Source organism: Oryx dammah, unplaced genomic scaffold (genome assembly GCF_014754425.2).
Source record: "Oryx dammah isolate SB20612 unplaced genomic scaffold, SCBI_Odam_1.1 HiC_scaffold_11050, whole genome shotgun sequence".
Lineage (NCBI taxonomy): Eukaryota > Metazoa > Chordata > Mammalia > Artiodactyla > Bovidae > Oryx > Oryx dammah.
The window spans coordinates 10,310,867-10,322,038 of NW_024080444.1; positions in this window are offsets into that span (position 1 = coordinate 10,310,867).

Consider the following 11,172-nt stretch of genomic DNA (forward strand, 5'->3'; position numbering starts at 1 on the left):
TCATACCCGAATGGTCTAGTGGTTTTCCCTACTTTCTTCAATTTAAGTCAATTTGGCCATAAGGAGTTCATGATCTGAGCCATAGTAAGCTCCCGGTCTTGTTTTTGCTGACTGTATAGAGCTTCTCCATCTTTGGCTGCAAATAATATAATCAATCTGATTTTGCTGTTGACCACCTGTTGATGTCCATGTGTAGAGTCTTCTCTTGTGTTGTTGGAAGAGGGTGTTTGTTTACTATGACCAGTGCATTCTCTTGGCTAAATTCTATTAGCCTTTGCCCTGCTTCATTCCGTATTCCAAGGCCAAATCCTATCGGATGTGCAGCTCCAGTTCTCAGAGTCCTAGGCTGATTCACTTAGCTTAGCTTGATAAACTAACATGGTAATGGAAACTAATGAATGTGGCTGGGTGGCTGGAGGGGGTTTACTATTCGTCTTTGCAAGGCCTGTCTCCCATACCCACAACTGTGGCCTGGAGTGGGGTCAACCCATCCAAATACATGGCCTGATAATGTGGGGAAACGCTTTCCCAAAGAAAACCATCATATTCTTACCAGAAGCAGAAGAGTGGTTCAGGTAGGAACTTCAGCTATTCACTGCAGTGATTAAAAGATCTTTTCTATTTACAAGACTTGATGATGTTGTTCAGTCACTTGGTTGTGTCAGACTCTTTGCAACCCCATGGACTGCAGCACCCGAGGCTTTCCTGTCCTTCACCATCTCCTGGAGCTTGCTCAAACTCATGTCTATTGAGTCAGTAATGCCATCCAACCATCTCATCATCTGTCATCCCCTTTTCCTCCTGCCTTCAGTCTTTCCCAGCATCAGGGTCTTTTCTGTTGAGTTGGCTTTTCTCATCAGGTGGCCAAAGTATTAGAGCTTTAGCGTCACTCCTTCCAGTGACTAGTTGGGATTAATTTCCTTTAGGATCTACTGGTTTGATTTGGTTTGACTGGTTTGACAAGACTTGATATGCTACTTTAGTGATGAAGCCACCTCCTCCAATAGAGAGGACCTAGGAGTTAGGACCAGAAGACTTGTATTCTAGCCCTGTTTCTACTGTAACAAATTATCTAACAGTCCACTCTTTGCCCTCAGTAACTTCTGTGAACCAAAGGACTTAAATAAATCACTTGTTTATAAATCAACATTTAAAGTTCCCTGCCATTTTAAATGAGCTTCCCTGGTCTTGCTCCTGACCCTCACTATGCTCCAGGCATATCAGTCTTTTAGCTGCTTATTTATGGCTGTTCTTTCAATTTTTGAACCTTTGTGCATGCCATTCTCTCTCTGCCTGGAAAATGCCTTTCCCTCTACTTGTCATCTGATTTGATATTCAGATTTCAGTTTACATATCTCTTCCTCAGCAAAGCCTTTCTTGCATTGTCTATCTAAATTAGGTTGCGCTTGTCATATCTCTCAGAACACTTTTGTTTCTCTTTAGGTTGATTATCAGAATTTGTAGTCTATATAATATAACATGCACATACTATGAGCCAGGCAGCATTCTAAGTACTAGCGATACAGCAGTGAAAAAGCAATCATTCCTGACCTCACTAGAGCCCTAGGAACTTTACTGAAGTAGTGGATTCCTGAATTTTCATGAGGTTTATCTCCCACTTTCTGGTATGTGTCTTCTGAGGCATTAAGCAAACTTGCTACATGCTCCTCACTGGGTCCTTCAAGTACCTTGTCCTATGGAAGAGCAAGACAACCAAAGTCCTAGCAGATCAGAACATGATACAAAGCTGAGGAGCTGACATAGCCCTGTGGGAAGACGTAGATGTACTGCTGCTGCTGACAGGTGAAGTAGTGTGCTTCTGGTGATCGTTACTAATTGGTATAGAGAAAAAATAGCCTGCCCAGATTAACAGCAGTTCACCAGTTGCAAGGAGCTATGCTAATCTGCTCTAATAATCAGTAAAAGCAGATCTAATTGGAATCCCTGCTTGAATAAATTTTCATAATCAATTATCAATCTCTAAAATTATGTTTTCTGCACAGATCAAGCAGAAGACTTGAAAGAGAAATGTATCAGACTCATGCTTCTGGAAAAAAATGGATTTATATGTACTTTACCTATTTCTTCTTCTAATTATAACTAAAATCCTTGGCTGAAATACATAAAGCAGCTATCATAAGACTCTGAAAGTTGGGGAAAAGAAGGTGGCCTGACCAAACTCTTTGGGACTTGAAAAATGGCCCAGCAGTGAGTTTCAAGAGGTTTTATTTTGCCTCCTGTGTATCCAGGCCTCAGTGCAAGAGAATCCTACTCTCACTAGCCAAATGGATGGGAGAAGCGGGACAAAATCCATCCTGCTCCAGGTGAGCACCATGAAAAGAGACACACCTCTCCCCATTGTCACTCTTTCTGGCCACGTCTATGGGCTGGAGCTCCTACGACACTGCAGTGACACCAGCAGAGGCAGCTGTCCCCTAACCTGGCGCCGCGCAGACTGCGAGCGTGTGCGCTGTTGACTGTTGCTGCGCTACACTAAGCCAACAGCTGCAGAAAGGGCAGCGCGCTGCTCCTGCACAACTGGTGATGGGGTGAGAAGCAGAAAAGAGAACTGGAAAGCAGGAGTCTTTAAATCTGTGTATGAAGTCCTGGGCAGACCTTTGAGCAAACCATCTATGAAGTTGACCATAATCAACACAGCACACTGAACTATGTATGGACTACTGCCCAGGTTTCAGATTGGCTTCTGGGTTGCACCCAAGTGGGACAGACCAGAATAGCACTGCAAAGGCTTTGAAAATGAATTGACATTTGAAACACAGCCCACAAAACTGGGCCAGGACATGCATTTTGAACCTAAACAGTTTGGCTGTCTTCTAAAATGGAAGATCTAAATAGGAGCCAGAGTCTCATAATATTCAAAGTGTATTGGATACAATGCAGAATGCCTTGTCATATCAAGAACAAGGAATATCCTCAATCTGAATGAGAGATATAAAGAACAGAGCCTCAAGGACAGGTGAGACTATAACAAAAGATCCAACATTCACATCACTGAAGTCCCAAAAGGGGAAGATAAAAAGAGGGAAGGGCCACAGAAAGAAAATAGTGTCAGAAAATTTCCTAAATTTGGCAAAAAATACAAACCTACCTACATATTTAAGAGCTGATGAAGGTGAAAGGGGAGAGTGAAAAAGCTTGAAACTCAACATTTAAAAAACTTAAATATTAGTGTTTTTATGGGCCTATGTCTCAGGCTGTGAACTTCCAAGTGTTTCTCCAGTGATAAACCTTCCTCACTCATGCTCCTGCCCCATACTTCTTTCCCGGGTTGTAGCCTTCAAGCCTATTTCCTTGAAGCCGTAAACCCTTTTGACCTTTTTTCCCCCCTCTCATTTTGTAAGGCCAGAAGGCTGGAGGGGGCTGGAGTGGAAGGAATTCCCTTCCCCAGCTGGGATAAAAGCTCTGGTAAAGTCCTTTACTTTGGAGAGTAGGTATTTGTCATAAAGGTGGATCTAGGTATATGGCACACTGATTACTCTTTCTCTTCCCCTACCAGTGCTATGAGCAGATATTTCTTGGATTTCCACCGTACATATGGTGGTGGGACTCCTGGAAGTAAAACCTATGAAAGTGTGAGAGCTCCACTAAGACTGTAGTTCCCAAGAGTTTTAAATTAGTCCTTTTTAAATCAGTCCACACTCAGCATTCAACAATTCATGATAATTGCCATTACATGTTCCTACCAGTTTAAAGTTCCAGTGGCTTCTACTCCAGGTAATCAGATCTTGGCTGTGTTTCTCTGTATGAGTCTGCTCATCAGATTTCACAGTGGCATGTTTGCCCCGAAGTGTCAGTTTTCAGATGTGTCCAAAAGTTAGTTTGTTTACCTTTTTCTTATTGTAAGAACAGGAGGCATGACTTCCATGCTCTTTATACAGTAGAACTGAAACCAGAATCCCAAATCTCCATTTATAATCTAACTTTCATAACATCTCACTGTGATGTGTGAACTAGAGTGATTTGGTTTGGATCTGTACGGTTTGTTGTTGTTGTTTAGTCACTAAGTCATGTCCGACTTTTTTGCAACCCCAGGCAAAAAGTAGCCCACCAGGCCCCTCTGTCCATGGGATTTCCTAGGCAAGAATACTGGAGCGGGTTACCATTTCCTTCTCCACTGCAAGGCTTAGCATTATCTTAGAACAAAGTTCTTATAATCCACCCAAAGTCTGGGTATTTTCCATTCTTTAGCTTATTAGTCAGTGTTCTCTGGAGAAACAGAATCAATTTCATAGGCATGTATATACACACTGATGTTCTTCAGTCGCCCAGTTGTGTTCAGTTCTTCACCACTCCATTGACTGCAGCATGCCAGGCCTCCCTGTCTCTCACCATCTCCTGGAGTTTGCCTAAGTTCATGCCCATTGCATATCTATCTATCTATCTATCTATATCTATATCTATCTATATATATATATATATATAGAGAGAGAGAGAGAGAGAGAAGAGAATATATATATATAACCAGGAATTGGTTCATGATATTACAGAGGCTGGTGAGTCCAAAATCTTCCCTAGCAGGCTTGTAGGCTGCCGACTTAGGGAAGAGCCACTGCTCAAGTCCAAAGGCTATCAGGATGGAGCCAATGTTGCAGTTCAAATCCAAAGACTGTCTTCTGCATAATTCCCCCTTGCTCAGAGGAGATACATCTTACATTCTATTCAGCGTTTCAGCTGATTAGTTTAGGCCCACTCACTTTATGGCTGGTAATCTGCTTTACGCAGTCAATTGATTTAAATCATTAACTTATCCAAAAGCATTCTCATGGAAACATCTAGAATAATGTTTGACCACATATCTGGGCACTGTGGCCCAGGAAAAATTCGTATATAAGATTAACCATTACACTTGGAAAATGGCCACAGCTATCTTTGGAGGAGTTTAGGAGGAAGACTTACAGTATATACTTATAGCAGGGTCAGAAAGTCTTTTCTCAAGGATTCTTTCTTAAGATCCTCATCATCTAAGATGCTCTGGGTCTACAAAACCAACTAAAGTAAGAGAACTAGTTGAGAGTCTAGGTTGCTTATTTGGGTGACATATCAAATTTTGGTTCACCAGATTAAGATTTTCATAGACTGCTCATTAATTAGTGAACACCAAAGATCCCTGTGGACCAAGTCTGATTAGCTCTCTAACTCCATCATTATCATTGAAGTCAGGGGGCCCATTTCAAAAGTGACATCTTCCACCATCATCTCAAGATGTGAGGGCACAGGAAGTACAGAACTTTTCAAGAATAAGGCTGCTCCTCTTGAACCAATGGATTTCTTTAGGTAAAGTTATTGTCCCCTATGCCTTACTGAGGAATACACTGAAAGGGTTGAAGAGTAAGTTGCACTTGATGAATCCAACACTCTTGTCTCACCAAGTCTTTGTTTTGGTTTAAATTTTTATTGGAGTATAATTGCTTTACAATGTTGTATTATTTTATGCTGTACAGTGAAGTGAATCAGATATACATATACATATATCCCCTCTTTTTTGGATTTCCTTTCCATTTAGGTCTCCACAGAGCACTGAGTTCCCTGTGCTATATGGCAGGTATTCATTAGTTATCTGTTGGGAAGCCTGTTTTATACACAGTGGTGTATATATGTCAGTCCCAATCTCCCAGTTCATCATCCCACCCTCCCTTTCCCTTCTCCATGTTAGGTTCATACGTTTGTTCTCTACATCTTCGTCTCTGCTTTGCAAATAAGTTCATCTGTACCATTTTTCCAGATTCCACATGTATGCATTAATATATGAGATTTTTCTCTTTCTGACTTACTTCACTCTATATGACAGTCTCTAGGTACATCCATGTCTGTGCAAATGGCAGTTTTGTTCCTTTTAATGACCGAGTAATTTTCCGTGGTATACATGTACCACATCTTTTTTATCCATGCCTCTGTTGATGGACATTTAGGGTGCTTTGAAGTCTGGGCTATGATAGTAAATATTGCTGCAATAAACATTGGGGTGTATGTATATTGGAATTATGGTTTTCTCCAGGTGTATGCCCAGGAGTGGCATTGCTGGGTCATATGGTAGTTCTAGTTTTAGCTTTTTAAGGAACCTACATTCTGTTCTCCATAGTGGATGTATCAATTTACAGTCCAATCAACAGTGCAGGAGGGTTCCCAATTCTCCACACCCTCTCCAGCATTTATTGTTTGCAGATGTTTCTTCTTAAATGATGGCTATTCACCCATGTGGGGTGATACTTCACTGTAGTTTTGATTTGCATTTCCCTAAGAGATGGAAATACCAGACCACTTTATCTGTCTTCTGAGAAACCAGGGTGCAGGCCAATAAGCAACAGTTAGAACCGGACACAGAACAATTTACTGGTTCCAAACTGGGAAAGGAGTATGTCAAGGCTGTATACTATCATCCTGCTTATTTAATTTATATGCAGAGTATATCATGTGAAATGCCAGGCTGGATGAATCACAAGCTGGAATCAAGATTGCCAGGAGAAATATCAATAACCTCAGATGTGCAGATGACACCACCCTTATGGCCAAAAGCAAAGAAGAACTAAAGAGGCTCTTGATGAAGGTGAAAGAGGAGAGTGAAAAAGCTGGCGTAAAACTCAGCATTCAAAAAACTAAGATCTTGGCATCTGGTCCCATCACTTCATGGCAAATAGATGGGGAAACTGTGGAAACAGTGTCAGACTTTATTTTTTGGGGCTCCAAAATCACTGCAGATGGTGACTGCAGCCATGAAATTAAAAGACGTTTGCTGTTTGGAAGAAAGGCTATGACAAACCTAGATAACATATTAAAAAGCAGAAATATTACTTTGCCGACAAAGGTGCATCTAGTCAAAGCTATGGTTTTTCCAGTAGTCATGTATGGATGTGAGAGTTGGACTGTGAGGAAAGCTGAGCACCGAAGAATTGATGCTTTTGAACTGTGGTGTTGGAGAAGACTCTTGAGAGTCCCTTGGACATCAAGGAGATCAGACTAGTCAATCTTAGAGGAAATCAATCCTGAGTATTCATTGGAAGGACTGATGCTGAAGCTGAAGTTCCAATACTTTGGCCACCTAATGTGAAGAATTGACTCATTGGAAAAGACCTTAATGCTGGGAAAGATTGAGGGCAAGGGGAGAAGGGGATGACAGAGGATGAGATGGTTGGATGGCATCACTGACTCAATGGAGTTGAGCAAACTCTGGGAGATAGTGAAGAACAGGAAGGTTGTTAGCATGCTGCAGTCCACGGGGTCGCAGAGTCAGACATGACTTAGTGACTGAACAATAATAATTAGTGATATTGATCATCTTCTCAGGTGCCTCTTAGCCATCTGTATGTCCTCTTCAGAGAAATGTGTAGTTTAGTTAGGTCTTCTGTCCATTTTTTGATTGTGTGGTTTTTTTTTTTTGAGCTGCATGAGTTGTTTGTATATTTTGTAGATTAATCCCTTGTCTACTGCTTCATTTGCAAATATTTTCTCACATTCTGAGGGTTGTCTTTTCATCTTGTTTATGGTTTCCTTTGCTGTGCAAAAGTTCTTAAGTTTAATTAGGTCCCATTTGTTTATCTTTGTTTTTATTTTCATTACTATAGGAGATGAGTCAAAAAAGATCTTTCTACAATTTATGTCAAAGAATGTTCTGCCTATATTTTCCTTTTAGAGTTTTATAGAGACCAGCCTCACATTTAGATTTTTAATTCATTTGGGTTTATTTATTTTTGGGGGGGAGTATTTTTGTGTATGGTGTTAGGGAGTATTCTAATTTCATTCTTTTACATGTAGTTATCCAGTTTTTCTTTTTTGGCCGTGAAGCTTGTGGGATCTTAATTCCCCAACTAGGGAATGAACCTACGTCCTCAGTAGTGAAAGCGTAGTGTCCTAATTACAGGACCACCAGGGAATTCCCTCTTCTGATGTCTTTGGATCCTTTCTTCTCTATTAAGCCAAGAAAGTTCTAGTATCTTAATCTAATTTAATGAAGGCCATAATTGAGTTCTTTGGTGGCTCAATGGTAAAAAAAAAAAACAAAAAACAAAACCTGCCTACTAATGCAGGAGGCTCAGGTTAGATCCTTGGGTCAGGAAGATCCCTTGGGGAAGAAAATGGCAACCCAGTCCAGTATTCTTGCCTGGGAAATCCCATGGACGGAGGAGTGTTGAGTGCTACCATCCCCGGGGTTGCAAAAGAGTTGGACATCAACTCATCGACTAAACAACAACAATAATAATTTGAGCCTGATTTCAGTCAACGATCTCAGCGGACCCTTAGAGCCACTCCTAACTGATCTTGAATTAATACACTAAATCCAGAATATCTAGTGCTGCAAACACACGAATAATTTCGATTTTATATTCCTTCTTCCTTGGTCTAGAACTCACCCCTACAGAGAAATTCTCCAACACTAATGTACTGTAGCAATGTCTTACAACTGTTTCCCTGCGTAAGTGTCTCCTCTGGTGTCAGACATCTTACTCACCTTCCTAGAGTATGTTGCAATCTGACTCTCCCTGTGGATCTAGAGGTAAAGAAGCATTGGCATACCTCTGTAAGGTTGATTTTTTACTGAAGCCATTACAGAATCTTCAAGCAAGGGAAGGCTAGGGAGGCAAGGAATTGCCAGCATCTCAAAGAGGGGAGAAGGGAGTGTTTCAGGTGGCAAAGGGGACTCAGTGGCATTTGAGGGTTTAAGATAATCAAATTCAACCCAAATTACCATGATGTCCCCATTCCAAGTCTTGGGGTTTTAAATTAATCCCAAACTTTCACATATGAGCCCTAATAAAGCTGTGAATTCAACTTTTATGATAATTTGGTAATCAGGAGGATCAAACAGTGAGTTTGATTGTGGTGGCTCAGAGGGTAAAGTGTTTGCCTGCAACGTGGGAGACTCGGGTTCAATCCCTGGGTCGGGAAGATCCCCTGGAGAAAGAAATGGCAGCCCACTCCAGTACTCTTTCTTGGAGAATCCCATGGATGGAGGAGCCTGGTAGGCTGCAGTCCATGGGGTTGCAAAGAGTCGGACACAACTGAGCAACTTCACTCACTTTCTCCCTGAAGCTACAGAAGTTATAGAGCTTGAAATTCTCTAGTTCTCTGAGAAGTTATTTCATTTTTTAAATTAAAAATAATTTTTTAAAGTCTTCATTGAATTTGTTACAATATTGCTTCTGGTTTTTTTTTTTTTTGGTATGATCCTAGCTCCTTGTCTAGGGATTGAACCTGCACCCTGTGCATTGGAAAGTGAAGTCTTAACCACTGGAACTGCCAGGGAAGTCCCTGATCTGTCATTTTGCTGGATAGACTCTCCATGGCATTCAGAAGCAACTAGCCCTCTCTATAGTCCTTGTTAGATCATTCCCACCAGAAGGGTCTAATCTAGCAACTATTTGGTCTAGCAAAGACTTGTCTTCAATAGGAAATTTATTCCCCACTGATATCTATATTTTTAATTTATTTATTTTATTTTTGGCTGTGCTGGGTCTTTGTTGCTGTGCGGGCTTTTCTCTAGTTTTAGCAGGGAGGGCCTACTCTCTAGTTGTGATGTGTGGCTTCTCATTGCAGTGGCTTCTCTAGTTGCAGAGCATGGGCTCTAGGGCACTCAAGCTTCAGTAGTTTGGGTTCCGGGGCTCTAGAGTGCTGCCTCAATAGTTGTGGCACAAGGGCTTAGCTGCTTTGCTTGGGATCTTCCTGGATCAGGGATCAAACCCATGTCTCCTGCATTGGCAGGCGGTTTCTTTTTTCACTGAACCACCAGGGAAGCCCCAGACTGATAATTTAAATAATTTACCATTTCTGCCTAAGACTATCATGATCTCATTCTCCACTGGTGATAACATTATCATTGACTTCAAACAGAATTGGGCCAGATAGCTAATCCCTTTAAGCTAAAGCTACTTTTGGGTTCAGTTAAGTCTTTGTTAAAGTTTATTTAGGAAAACAAACAAAACACTCAAAATATTTCAAGCAATACCTGGATTAAAGTACTAGGAATAGGTGCATGTAGAATCACTGGAAGGACTGGAAAAGCAAGAGACAGGGTAGATGTGTGAGTAAAGTCGCTCAGTCGTGTCCGACTCTTTGCCACCCCACGGACTGTAGCCTACCAGGCTCCTTCCCCCATGGGATTCTCCAGGCAAGAATCCTGGAGTGGGTTGCCATTTCCTTCTCCAGGGGATCTTCCTCGCCCAGGGATCGAACCAGGGTCTCCCACATTGTGGGCAGACGCTTTAATCTCTGAGCCACCAGGGTAGATAGAACACCATTATCTTCAGGTCAACCACTGAAGCTCTAGTCCAGGACAGCAAGAAACTTCTGCTGCTTCCTAGGTTGGAAAATCACGGGATGTTTCCATTGGTGAACACAGCTGCCTTGCTGCACAAACGTGGATGGCTGATAAGGAATCACTTCATGTCTGCTGCCATCCATACATCTCTCTGCTGCTGTCAGAAAAACAAGAAAATGGTTTCTACTTTTATTCCATTTTCCAATTCTCACACAAGTGTATCTTGTTGACAGAAGACTAACATCTAGAAGCCTGGAGCCAATCTGGGAATTATAGTTCTTTCGCTTCCAGCCCCTCTGATCCATAGAGAATAGTCAAGAATGGGGAATAAATGCACACTGCTTCTGTCTTATCCCATGGCAACTAGCACCAAGGATATCCCAACTTTTATGAAGGCTGTAATTTCAATTCCAAACTAGTGAAAAACTTAAAAGATATTCAGCCAGGCCTTCCTAGTTCACCACTCACCCCCTACCTGGCCTGCCACACACACACATTTTGCCTACAGTTTTCTGGTTTCAATTTTCCTGCCTCTCTGCCTACTCTCTGTGCCTGTGAGTTACAGAACCCAGGGTGTGCAGAATAAGACTGAAAGAGGAAGCTTAGAGGAGAAAGAGGACAGGTTCTGTTTTTCCCTAATCTTAGTACGCCTAATAATGTTCTGTCCTTCACTCTTCCTCCTATTAGGAGAGTTGGAATTCTGAAAGCTCATTCTGGTAAAAATCTCAAGAGATAGCTAGAGAGATTTGATTTCCAAAATATCCAGGTATAAATAATATTTCAACTAAGATGACAGTGCAAAATGTATACCTTTGTATCTTTGCATTTTTTATATCACACACACAAACACACAGCCACACACACACACACACACACACACACACACACACACACACACACAC